This window comes from Peromyscus eremicus, chromosome 7 (assembly GCF_949786415.1).
Source record: "Peromyscus eremicus chromosome 7, PerEre_H2_v1, whole genome shotgun sequence".
Taxonomy (NCBI): domain Eukaryota; kingdom Metazoa; phylum Chordata; class Mammalia; order Rodentia; family Cricetidae; genus Peromyscus; species Peromyscus eremicus.
In genome coordinates this window covers 44989220-45002116 of record NC_081422.1, presented here as the reverse complement: position 1 = coordinate 45002116, position 12897 = coordinate 44989220, and the positions used below count along the sequence as shown (strand labels likewise).

At 45.5% G+C, this 12897-nt stretch overlaps 1 pseudogene; it reads left to right on the top strand.

Annotated features, from left to right (window-relative positions):
• The first annotated feature begins 6203 nt into the window (after positions 1 to 6203).
• LOC131915614 (10 kDa heat shock protein, mitochondrial-like) lies at positions 6204 to 7098 on the top strand (annotated as a pseudogene).
• The last annotated feature ends 5799 nt before the right edge of the window (positions 7099 to 12897 follow it).

Sequence of the window (12897 nt, the reverse complement as noted above, 5' to 3'; positions counted from 1 at the left end):
CCAGTTGGAAAGTGGTTGGTTATTGTCTTAGTCACCGTTCTATTGCTGTGAAGGGAAATCATGACCAAGGCGACACTTATAAAAGAGAGCATTAATTGGGGGCTTGTTTCTGTTTCAGAGGGTTGGTCCATGATCATCATGGTGAGGAACATGGTGGCAGGGCACTGAGAGCTCTACATCCTGATCTGCAGGCAGAACACACACACACACACACACACACACACACACACACACACACACAGACAGAAACAGAGAAAGAAAGAAAGAAAGACAGAGACTGGGCTTGGCATGGGCTTTTGAAACCTCACTCCCCACCCCCAATCCCCGCCCCCCAGCAGCACACCTCCAACAAGGCCACACCTACTAATCTATCAACTGGAGACTAAACATGCAAATATATGAGCCTATGGGGGCCATTCTCATTCAAACCATGACTCTTATTGTACCAGGGGATGTTTGTGACTCTATTGCACTAATGTGTGTCTTTCCAGGCCAGTCATTGTTGTAGTTTGTAGGGGTCACAGCTGGGTATGAATAATGATTATCGTCTCCTCCGGTAGTGTGCCTTGAACCTTCATGCACTATGAAAGCTAGCTAGTAGGGATGCAGCTTCCAGGTCAGTACCAGTTTGATTTCATTATGTTTTCTGACTCAAGCGTGTGGTGTCTTCAGCAAAAAGGGTCTTTCCATCAAATTCTAGAGGGTAACCAAGAACAATGGCAATAGCCTGTAATGTTGAGGGCTGGGGCTTGGGTCTATGCGACTTCACTGGCCAACAGCTCCAAAAGAAATAACCCACTCTGGCACTGGGCTTTTTATTTAGCTGCTGCTTTTTATTTAGCTAGTTAGCTGCTGCTGTCTAGGAAGGAGTACTTACTGTCAGAGCCCCTGGAACTGGAGTTTCAGATGGTTGTGAGTCACCTTGTGGGTGCTGGGAATTAAACCCAAGTCTTCTAGAAGAACAGCCAGTGCTCTTAATCACTGAGCCATCTGTCCAGCTCCTTCTGTTTTTATTATGATGATTAAATTTTTTTTAAATACAAACATAATCATTTACTTCACATTTATTTAGTTTTGAGGGGCACACATGCCATGGTGTGTATATAAAGGTGGAGGAACTACAAGAACCAGTTCTTCCAGCGTGTAGGATCAAAACTCAGGCCATAATGTTTAAGAAGTACCTTTACCTACTGGCCTGTATCTGATGGCTTTCAACACCAAATGAGTAAATGTTACTAATCTAGAAAAGAAAGAAGTTTACTGTAAGGTGGTAAGGTCTGGGAAAGGTCAGGGAAAAGGATCGTCCTCAGTGGTACTTAATGTGGGTGGGTAGCAGGGGGTGGTTTAGAATGCCGGAGAAGAGAGGTAGTGAATACCAAAAGGGTATTTGTCAGTGAGCAAAGCGACTAGGGTGAGAATGTGGGAGGGATATTTGAGATAGAGTGAGAGTAATTTAGTAGAGTGCTGCTGTGTGATCGCGTCGTGGGATGTGAGCTTAGAAACAGGACGGGGCAGCCTACAGAGCTTCAAACGCAGACTTAGTCTTCCCTCTCAGGAACAGGAAGTTGTTGAAGATATTGTTTCATTATTACATCTTTAAAAGATAGTCAGGTGACAGGGAAGCTAAACCTATTGTAAAGCGATGGTTGGAATCTGGCCATGGAGCAGCTGGTGTCTGTAATTGTGGTGGTGGCAGGGGATACAGATGGGGAGGGGAATCGAACCGACACCGTGCTGTGCCTTCTGTGGTGTCAGGTATTTTCCTAGATGGTTTTAAAACCTTGTTTCAAAAATGAAAAATTAACAAAAGTGACAGGGTCTCCCTGTAGTCAAGAATGCCCTTGAATTCCAGATCCTCTCGCCTCCACCTCCCAAGTGTTGGGAGTATAGGCACGTGACTGTACCTGGTTTAGGTGCTTTATATTATTTCATCCTTACAACCACCTTGTTGGGCTAGCATAATCGTTATCTACTGTTTCATAACAAGTAACATAGTGTACACATGACTCAACACAGCACACTGCTGTTATCTCAGTTTCGGTGGACCAGCAAGCCAGGGATGGTTTAGCTTGGGACTGCTGGTTTGGGGTTGTGTACAAGGCATCTCAGGATTACCTCAAGGCCTGACCAGGAAGAATCTTCTTCCCAACTCACTTGGGCAATGGATGGCTGAACCCCGCTCCTCAGGGTGGTTAACTTAGACCCCAGGCTCTCCCTTTTTTGAAGCGTTTCTAACATGATGGCTGCTTCCTCAGAGTGAACAACAGAGACCATCAACAAACCCAGAGTCACCATTGTGTGTCTCTCACACCTATTTCTATATTTTATTCTTTAGAAGCTGGTCTAACCTACACTCAAGAGGAAGGAATTGCACATGATTGCTAGTGTGCAAAGTGTCCCACAGAGATAGCAGAGATGAGGTTGAAAAGGTAGTCAGGGACTGTGGAGTCTGACTTTCTGGACACCAGGGAGTAAAGCACATTTCCTTTTTAGGAGTCTCAGGGCAATGTTTGTTTATAGAGGGGATTGTGGGGGTTTGGAAACAGAAAATTCTTGAAAGCCTAGTTCTCAGAAATAAAAACAGAGTTGTTTTATTTCAAGTTTGGGCTTGGTGGCACATGCCTTTAATCTCAACACTTGGGTGGGCAGAGGCAGGTAGATCTCTGAGTTCAAGGCTAGCCTGGTCTACAAAGCAAGTTCCAGGACAATCAGAGCTACACAGAGAAACCCTGTCTTGGGGTGGGAGTGGGGGTGATTAAAACAAACAAACAAACAAACAAACAAACAAACAAACCCTCTCAGGTGAGAAATTGAGAAAAAGCAATCATTGTATCTTGGATTTTTTGTTTGTTGGTGTGTGGTGTGTGTGTGTGTGTGTGTGTGTGTGTGTGTGTATGTGTGTATGTAAGTGTGTGTGTGTGTGTGTGTGTGTGTGTGTGTGCGTACACAAGTGCTGTGGGAGCCAGAAGCCAAACTCAAGTGTTGTTTCTGAGACAGGTCTCTCGCTGACTGGGACTTGCCAAGTAGGTAGGCCTGTGAGCCTCAGGGATCTGCCTGCATTTTCCTCCTTGGTGCTGGAATTACAAACATGTTCCACCATACCTGACCCTTTTCTGTGCGGGCTCTGGGTTGGGTCTTCATGCCTTAGGGACTAAGCTATTTCTCCACGCCACCCCAACCCTCCCCCACCTTTTGAGACGGGGTCTTTCTGTGTAGCCCAGACTGGTCTCAAACTCAGGGCATTCCTCCTGAGTGCTGAGGCTACTGGCTTGTTACTGTATCTTGTGAGCGTAATGAATAAGCTTAGCCATCATTTGTATTGTTTTGTAGCAACCACCAATGATTTATGAAAATGGCCAGACAGGGTTGGGCATGGTGGCCCGTGCCTTTAACCCCAGTACTTGAGAGGTGAAGCCAGGCAGATCTTTAGAGAGACCCTGTCTCAAACAGCCAAACAATCAAACATAAACAAACAAACAAATAAATAGACAAGATCAGATGGGTCTTGACTAGTGATGTACATGTGGCCACCAGTATACAGTCTCTTGGATTTTCAAACTTAGCTTTTAAATTCCTCCTGGAATGGAAAGCACCTTGGAAACAGACTGCGCTCAGTTGCTGTTGTTATAACAGGTATTTCTAGCCTCCCTTTCACACGGAAGAACCCTGTTAGTTTCCCTTTCTAGCAAGATTCTGTGGCAGTACAGTTTTGGAAAATGTTCCAGACAAGCAGGGTTCAAGTCTCCATGTGGCTCCAGGGAGAACTGTTAGTACGTAGAGAGATGCAAAGGGGCTCGTGCCCAGGAAAACCGTCAGAGTGGTGATGGGGGCAGGTTTCCACTCCCTTTGTATGTCTTAGGTATGCACAGATAAGAGATGACGTCCCAGGCTTGTGTTCCTAGAGATGCTTCATTCAGTCCGTTGATTTTTCCCTGGAAATTCCCAGCACAGTATGATAATAAGCACGAACCAACACTTCAAACTCCTTTTCCTTCTCACGGTATCTTAATAAATACGATGATTGTAAGAACAACTGGAAGAAGTGGGAGAGACGAGACGGTGTGATCTTTTTTTTAACCTATTACAATTTTTATCTGATCACAAGACCAGAGGTGGACATCTCACGGATGTGTCAAACTTAACATCCCAACACTGTAACATGAATCTTTTTTTTTGTCTTTTTAAGATTTATTTATTTATTATGTATTCAGTGTTCTGCCTGCATGTACCTCGTCCGCCAGGAGAGGGCACCAGATCTCATTATAGATGGCTCTGAGCCACCACGTGGTTGCTGGCGACTGAGCTCAGGAGCTCTGGAAGAACAGCTCTTAACCTCTGAGTCATCTCTCCAGCCCGGTAACTCAAATCTTAAAAGGTCTTATAATAAAAAACCCAGAACCAAATATTGGGGTGAAAGCTGAAAGATCAGAGAAGCAGAACAAGCCAGCAACAAGCTCTTACCTCTAGGAAATCCTCAGTCTTAAGACAGTGAGTTCCTGTTTCCTTGCGCCTTATATACCTTTTTCTGTCCTGCCATCTTACTTCCTGGGATTAAAGGCATGTGTGCTTCCCAAGCAAAGGCATGAGATCTCAAGTGTTGGGATTAAAGGTGTGTGCTACCACCGCCTGGCTCTGTTCCCAGTGTGGCCTTGAACTCACAGAGATCCAGACAGGTCTCTGTCTCCTCAGTGATAGGATTAAGGGTGTGTGTCATCACTATCTGGCCTCTCTGTCTAATCTAGTGGCTGGCTCTGTCCTCTGATCCCCAGATAAGTTTTATTGGGGTGCAGAACATATCACTACATAACACAGAGCTCCAATTTCCCCTTGTCTGCCAGTCTTCCAATGCCACTACCCTCCATTCTTTTCTTCAGGTCAGAAATCTGGGTGTTGTCCTTGATTCCCCCACATGCCATCCCTTCTCACCTCCTACACCTAACCTATCAGCCCTATTAGCTCTTCCTTCCAAACGGATAGTGTTTATTGTCTAGTACTCCTTTTCTGATGCCACTACCCTAGCCAAAACTGCCACCACACCAGGCATGGTGACGCACACTTTTAATCTTAGTACTCAGAAGGAATGGCAGGCAGTTCTCTGAGAGTTCGAGGCCGGTCTCATTTACATAGCAGGTTTGAGTCAGGGCTACACAGTGGGACCCTGTTACAAAAACAAGGTAAAACAAAAGCTGCCACCGTTCCTTCTTGCTAGATTCTGACATTGCCTCTTAGTCTGCTTTTCCTTGGTTCTCTTCCATGCTCCTTTTAAAAGAGGCGACCTTTCTAGAAGAGTGATTCAGGGGCTGGGGAGATAATCCTGTGGGTAAGAGCCCATACTGCTCTTCCAGAGAACTGGAGTCTAAGCTCCAGCACCCATGTCAGGAGGCTTATAATTGCCTGCAACTCCAGCTCCAGGGCATCCACTTCCTCTTCTGGCCTCCATGGGCACTTGCCCTCACATGTATAGATCTCCGAACACACACACACACACACACACACACACACACACACACGTGATTCAGATCTTCCTACCTCCTCCGTATTGCCCCCTGAAAACACTCTCTTACTTTCAGATGTATGTTACAACCTCCACTCTGCTTCCCAAAGTCTGCGTGGCCCAGCACTTCAGAGAACCTATGACTGTCCTCTCATAGACTTTAAGTCATCTGGACTTCTAATCCCTAAGACAAAAGCCTTGGTAAGTAGCTCTTACACTGTTTTCTTTGGTGAGCCTGTATATATTCAAAACTGATGCGACCCCCTCCCCTAAGGTATGTTTGACCGGTAGTCGGTTGAATCCATGGTTGTGGAACCCACAGACACAGGGCCCTAACTAAACTCACTTACTGAATAATGAACACACCTGTCATCTCTGAAAATCTGGCTGGCCCTGGCTCGCCAGATGTTTGAGACACCGAACCATTTGGAACATGCATTAGATAACATCTTTTGATACTTTTTCTGTACTTTAGAGAATAGCCCTGAAGATCCCCCTCAAACCTGTTTGTCCTGCTCACTTTTTTTACCTTCCTAGGCATTTTCCATTTCCATTCTGAGTAAAATCTTGTCTGGTCCTTAACTACCAATGTAGACAGCAACGATCTGGAGGTTTCAGTCTCTCATCTCTCACAGCCTTCCTCACTCACATCCACACCAACCTTAGCAGCCCTGACTCACGGTTCCTCTTACAGCAAGATCTAGGGGAAATGCTTCGGTTGCGGTAATGGGAAGCTCTCCAAATGTCCTTGGAGGTTTGCTGAGCCTTGGGGGAGCTCTCTCTTTTTGGCTAGAGAGTGGGCTGTCTTGAGGACTGCTGAACTTAAGACAATGTGTTTTTCTTCAGCAAAGAAGGGCCTGACTTGTTACCATAATCTCAGTAATTTTCTAATACTAGTGAGAATCTGGAAACTCTAGCCTTCTTAATTTGTATGTGTATGAGTGTTTGCCTGCGTGTATTCATATGTGTGTCTGGTGCCTGTGAAGGTCAGAAGATGGCATCTGATTGCCAGAACTGGAGTTACAGATGTTTGGGAGCCACCATATGGGTGCTGAGAGCCAAATTCCTGCCTTCTGAAAGAGCAGTCAGTGCAGTTAACCACTGAGCCATCCTTCCAGCCTAAGACGCCATTCTAGAAGAGGAGGAGGAAGAAGAGGAAAAATAAGAAGAGGAAGAGGAGGGAGAGGAGGAAGACGAGGAAGAGGAGGAGGAGGAAGGAGAAGGAGGAGGAAGAAGAGTTGGGCTTAGGATCTCCTCACAGGGGCCCCGAGTGTAGAGTCCAAGCTACAGAGGCACAAGTCACAGCTGGTCAAGCTTTCAGGAAGATCCTCCCACTCTTTGACCGAATGTTGCTTGAAAGGAGTGTTATGAAACTGTAGCCAATGGTGGTGTGATGCTTCCGGAAACGTCTCAAGGAAAAGTATTGCAAGCACAGTGTCAGCTGTGGGATCAGGTGCTGAGAGGAAGGGTGGAGAGATGCAACCAGCCAGTGTGAAAACTGGAGACAAAGTTCTTCCAGAGCGTGGAGGCGCCAAAGCAGTTCTAGACGACATGGTTACTTCTTATTTAGAGATGATGACTTTCTTGGAAAGTATGTGGACTGAAATCACTGCTGAAATGGTGTCACATGAGGCTGTCCATCCCGCTGAAGTTCCGAACATTTATTTCATCATGTAAATAGTTTCCATGCTTCCCTTTTATAGTAAACCGATGATGCCTAAACTATTGACATCCATTGTCTCTGAAGACTAACTTCACTGCGCTGTTACAAACGTTTCCAAATAAAATAGTGTAAATGAGAAAAAGGTGGGCCTTAAGGTGGGGTGTCCCATTAGAATACTCACCAGGCCAGCTTGAGGACTGGATTTCAGATTCCAGATCCCATGTGAGTAGGCTCTGTCCCCAGAGCAAGCTGGGGACTAGCCATATTGGTGAGCTCGGGTTTGATTGTGAGACCTTGCCTTAGCGGATAATGCCTCAGTGAATAAGAACATCAGGAATGACTCCGGACATCAACCTCAGGCTTCCACAGGCATGCATATGTGCTCATATGTGACCACACACACACAAACATGCTCACACATACGTATTCATCAAACACACACATGAGAAATGGAAAAAGAAAGAAAAGGGAGCCCTTGAGATGGCTCAGGGGATAAAGGTACCTACCACCAAACCTGATGACCTGAGTTCGATACCCAGGACCCACATGGTAGGACCCATATGGTTGTAGGAAAGAATGGACTACTGCAAACCGTTCTTTGACCTCTATACACCTGCCAAAGACTCCTGACTACCATGCTGTACTGGGTGGTTTTGACACAAGCTAGAGTCGTCAGAGGAAGGAGCCTCAGTTGAGGAAATGCCTCCTTGAGATCCAGCTGTAAGGCATTTTCTCGTTTAGTGATCAATGGGGGAGGGCCCAGCCCGTGGAGGGTGGTGCCATACCTGGGCTGCTGGTCCTGGGTTCTCTAAGAAGGTAGGCTGAGCAAGCCATGAGAAGCAAGCCAGTAAGCAGCTGTCCTTCATGGCTTCTGCATCATCTCCTGTCTCTGAGATCCTAACTTGTGTGAGTTCATGTCCTGACTTTGTTCAGTCATGAACAGCAATGCTGAAGTGTAAGCCAAATAAACCCTTTCCTCCCAAACTTGTTTTTTGGTCATGGTGTTTCATCGCAGCTATAGAAACCCTAATTAAAGTCTCTTTTGCTCAAGATTCCCTCAGTGTGATAGTCAGTTGACTTCCTGGAATGTGATTGACTCCCATAATCTCATAGGGAGCGGCACTGTTAGGAGGCATGGCTTTGTTGGAGTGGGTATGGCCTTGTTGGAGGAAGTGTGTCACTGTGGGGGTGGGCTTTGAGGTTTCCTATGCTCAAGATAGGAATGTGTCAGTTGACTTCCTGTTGCTTATAAGATGTAGGACTCTCAGCTCCAGCACCATGTCTGCCTGCTGCTGCCATGCTCCCTGTCATGATGATAATAAACTGAACCTCTGAAACTGTAATCAAGCCCCCCTCAATGAAATGTTTTATTTATAAAACTTGCTGTGGTCATGGTGTCTCTTCACAGCAATGAAAACTCTAAGACAAATAAATGAACAGAATAACAGAATAAATGAAATGTGAAGAAAAAAACAAAGAGGAAAGAAAACCACGTTGTGGATTATAAAGGTATTTCCTTCCCACTTGAGACTGTGCTGTTTGCATAATTGGACATTTTAGGATTTGCCCTTTCTGGCTTGTGAATGAGTATTGTGCTCTCCATTGAGCATTTGCTAGGCTTGAGTTCATCACTTCAGCTCTTCAGGGGAGCAGTCAGCTCCAGTTTACTGATAAATCCGAGCCTCAAGGAGATTAAGAACCTCTTCTTGGCCAGGCGGTGGTGGCGCATGCCTTTAATCCCAGCACTCGGGAGGCAGAGGCAGGTGGATCTTTGTGAGTTTGAGGCCAGCCTGTTCTACAGAGCAAGATCCAGGAAAAGGCGCAAAGCTACACAGAAGAAGTCCTGTCTCAAAAAAATCAAAAAAAAAAAAAAAAGAACCTCTTCTTTTGAAACAGGGTCTCCTGTAGCTGTGGATAGCTTTGAAGTCCTGAGCCTGCTGCCTCTACCTGCCAGCTGCTAGACTTAGAGTGTGCCACACACCTGGCCAGGTTCAGAACCTTGCTGAAGGTCACCCCATAAGTAAAGAATCAAGTTTGAGCTTGGTCTCTTTGGCTTAAAACATGAGTGAGCTTGCATGTATGTGTATGGATGATCACACACACACACACACACACACACACACACACACACACACATGCCCTCCAAGCACAACTGTTGTAGAATATTATTTTAAGGTTTGTTACTTTTGTTTATGTTGCATTTGTTTAACTCTGTGAAGCTGTGTTACTGTGCCTGTCTAAAACACCTGATGGTCTAATAAAGAGCTGAACGGCCAATGGCAAAGCAGGAGAAAGGATAGGCAGGGCTGGCAGGCAGAGAGGATAAATAGAAGGAGAAATCTGGGAGAAGAAAAATTAGCCAGAGAAAGATGAGGACTTCAGGAGCCAGCCACCCAGCTACACAGCAAGCCACAGAATAAAGAGTAAGATTTGTAGAAGTAATGGGAAAAGCCCAGAAACAAAAGGCAGACAGGATAATTTAAAGTTAAGAAAAGCTGGCAAGAAACAAGTCAAGCTAAGGCCAGACATTCATAATTAAGAATAAGCCTCTGTGTGTGATTTATTTGGGAGCTGGGTGGTGGGCCCCCCAAAAGAGCAAAACTACCAACAACATACAACAGCTAAAATGACTGTTTATAAACTTTCCAAGCTGTTTAAATACATATTATGTGCATGTTTTACTTTTTCAAAAGGCCTTTTGAGTTTGTTGGGCTCAAGCTTTTGCCCAGTTATTTTTATATGAATCATATGTGTAAACAGAGATGAATATGGAGATTTTGCTTATATTAATGTATTTTCTACTTAAATAAAGAGATGTATGTAGTTTCATTATACCTATTTATGTGGATATGATGCACATAAAATCAGTGTGGGCAGTGCTGAGTCCCATCATGGACTTAATTTTCATTTACACCTCTTGAAGGCCATCAAGGAAGACCCGGTCTGTCGCCCAGGTAGTGTCTGAGAAGTCCTAGGGCTTTTCTTCAGATGACTCTAATCTCTGATCTGTGTCCCCAGAGTGCTCAGCCCAAGATTGCTTTTGCTCTTTTCCCTTGGCCCCCTTTTCCCAGCTAAGCTCTTAATTACAGCTTCATCCTCCCCATTATCCACTCTGAATTCTCTGGAGAAGGACGGCCAGGAGCTTAGGCAGACAGCTGGAGGACATTCTCCTTAGAAGAGGGAAGGGCGGAGGTGAGACTGGGGCTGGAGGAAGGGAAGGTGGTACAAAGCCCTGCATGAGCTAGTCTTTGAGAAGTGACACCTTTATAAGGTTGGCCCTTGATCTAGACACCATTTTGTCCATATTTATATTGTTTGTAATGCTTGGTCATCTTGTCCATCAGTATCAATTTTGATATCTTTTTTAGGCATTAAGTAGCAATATTTGGGTGGTGTATACTTGGTGCCAGCCCTTGTCTTAGGTGTTTTGTGTGCATGAATTCCCTTCACCTTCACAGCAACCTATGATACGGCCAAGTCACACAGAAACTAAGTCACATCTACAAGGTCCCACAGCTAGGAAGAACCAAACGAGACCGAAACTAGGCATGTGGCTTTAGGAGTTTACATTTAGCCACTTAACATCCTATGAAAGAGGAGATTAATTTTCACTTAATTACTAGTATTTTAAAATATTTACTTTAAAAGTAGCCTGATATGGTGGTGCATTGAATCTCAGCACCATGAAGGAGGAGGAAGGCAAGCATATCGTATCAGGAACTCAATGCCAGCCTCAGTTAGATGAGAAAAAAACCTAAGGATTAACAATAATCTGCCATTCTGGGTTTTCTACCTGCTTTGAATTATTGGTATAATAATTGGTCTGTTGACCCGGTTTGGGGCTGTTTTTTAAGATCTTGAGTAATTGGGTTCGGAAGACATTTGCCTTTTCCCCTGCTTTCTCAGAAAGAAATCATATCCTTTAGGTGGATAGATGCTTTTGTTCCTAATGACTGAAATACATCGATTTTATAAAGCATAAATCTGTAAGCAAAGCACACGTGGGAAAACAAGGTTGAGCAGCGAGTGACAACTGTCCACTTAGCTGTGTGTGCATTTACAGGGTGTCACTTTCCAGTGAATGAGGCTCAGAAGACAGACTGAATAGGCTAGAATCAGTGCTCCCTGAAACCGCGCATGCGCAAGCTCTTTTCCTCTTCCTCTGCTGCCTGCTGCACTTGCTGTGTATAAACTCCGTTATGGAGCAACCAGGCGTGGCAGTTGCCTCACTCCTGTGCTGCTTCAGTTCTGCCTTCTGAGTCCATGGGGGATGTCTCTTGTGGAGCACTCCCCCCACACTCCCACCCAGCCTGGGTTCTGCCTTCTGAGTCCATGGGGGGTGTCTCTTGTGGAGCACCCCCCACCCCCACCCCCAGCCTGGTTCTGCTTCACAGTCCTCGGCAATGCTCCCAGCAGTGTTAACCATCCAAATGTGGCATAGGGTAGCATCTTCTTATCTTCCCTGACTAGACTCTTAAACTAGGATGGAGGGACTGGAGAGAGAGCTCTCCCTGGTTAAGACCGTTTGTTATGCTTGTGGAGGATCCCGGGTCCAGTCCTCATCACCCACACTGTGGTTCACAACCATCCATGATTTCAGTTCCGGGGACCGGACCGGACACCTTCTTCTGACCTCTATAGGTCCCAGGCATGCGTGTGGCGCATTACATTGGTGTAGACAAACACTCATACACGTAAAATAAAATAAAAATAGAAAAAACAAACAAAAGAAATTTAAAAAAAGTTAGTGTTGGGTATGACAAGAGAAACCCAAGTTGAGACCTGGAAGGGAGCCGAGACACCGGTTGAGCACTGTCTAACAGACCAGGAAACAAGACAAAAGACGGCACCACAGCTTGCCACCGTTCACCTTCTAACTTATTTGAAGGTCAGACCTGTTGGGTCTCTGGCTTCCTAATCTCATTTTCTTGTTCAGCTGCCTCTGCGTTGCCTGGCCGACTCCCACTACCCCGATTTCTTTGTGTCTAGGAATCTTCAGAGAACTATTTTGCCAGGACTGCCCCTTGCAGCAAAGTCAACATTTGTCACACCTTCCACACTGCACCTGAGACGAGGGACAAGCTGAACCGCCAAAGATAAATACGAAACTGCTCCTAGCGTGCTGGGGCAGGATTCACCGATGTTTATTTTGGAGATGGCGCCCAACAGTGGAACCCGGAGAAGCACTCCCAGAGAACACAGCTTGTGTGTCAGCGAGGGACTCCCACACCCACTCATATGACCAGGTGAGCCAGTTTTTCTGGGGGAATCCCTGTCAACTTTGTAGCTACTCAGGAACTCCCCAGGTATCCTGATGAAGGGGCAGCAGGTCAGAAGTGAGACAGAACAGCTGTTAAATGCCAGCTTCAGTGCTTGCTCGCTGACGGGGCAATATATTCTTTCTCTCTCATTTTTCTTTTTTGTTTTTGTTTTTGTTTTTGTGAGACACGGTTTTACACTATAGTCCAGGGTGCTCCATGGAGCCTACACTGGACTCCAATTCACAGCAATCCTCTTGATTTAGTCTCTGGAGTGCTGGAAATACAGAGTTGAACCTCCATCCTGAGCTTTTAATTTTCCTCTTTAGCTGTGTGTCTCCATCTGTCAAATGACCCACTTTCATAGAGCTAGTGTAAGGATTAAATGAGATGATTCATGTACAGTGCTTAGCACGGGCTAGCAGGTGTCACCAGTAAGAGAAAACCAATGAATAAAAGGTTCCTAGTGTTGTGGTCTCTCC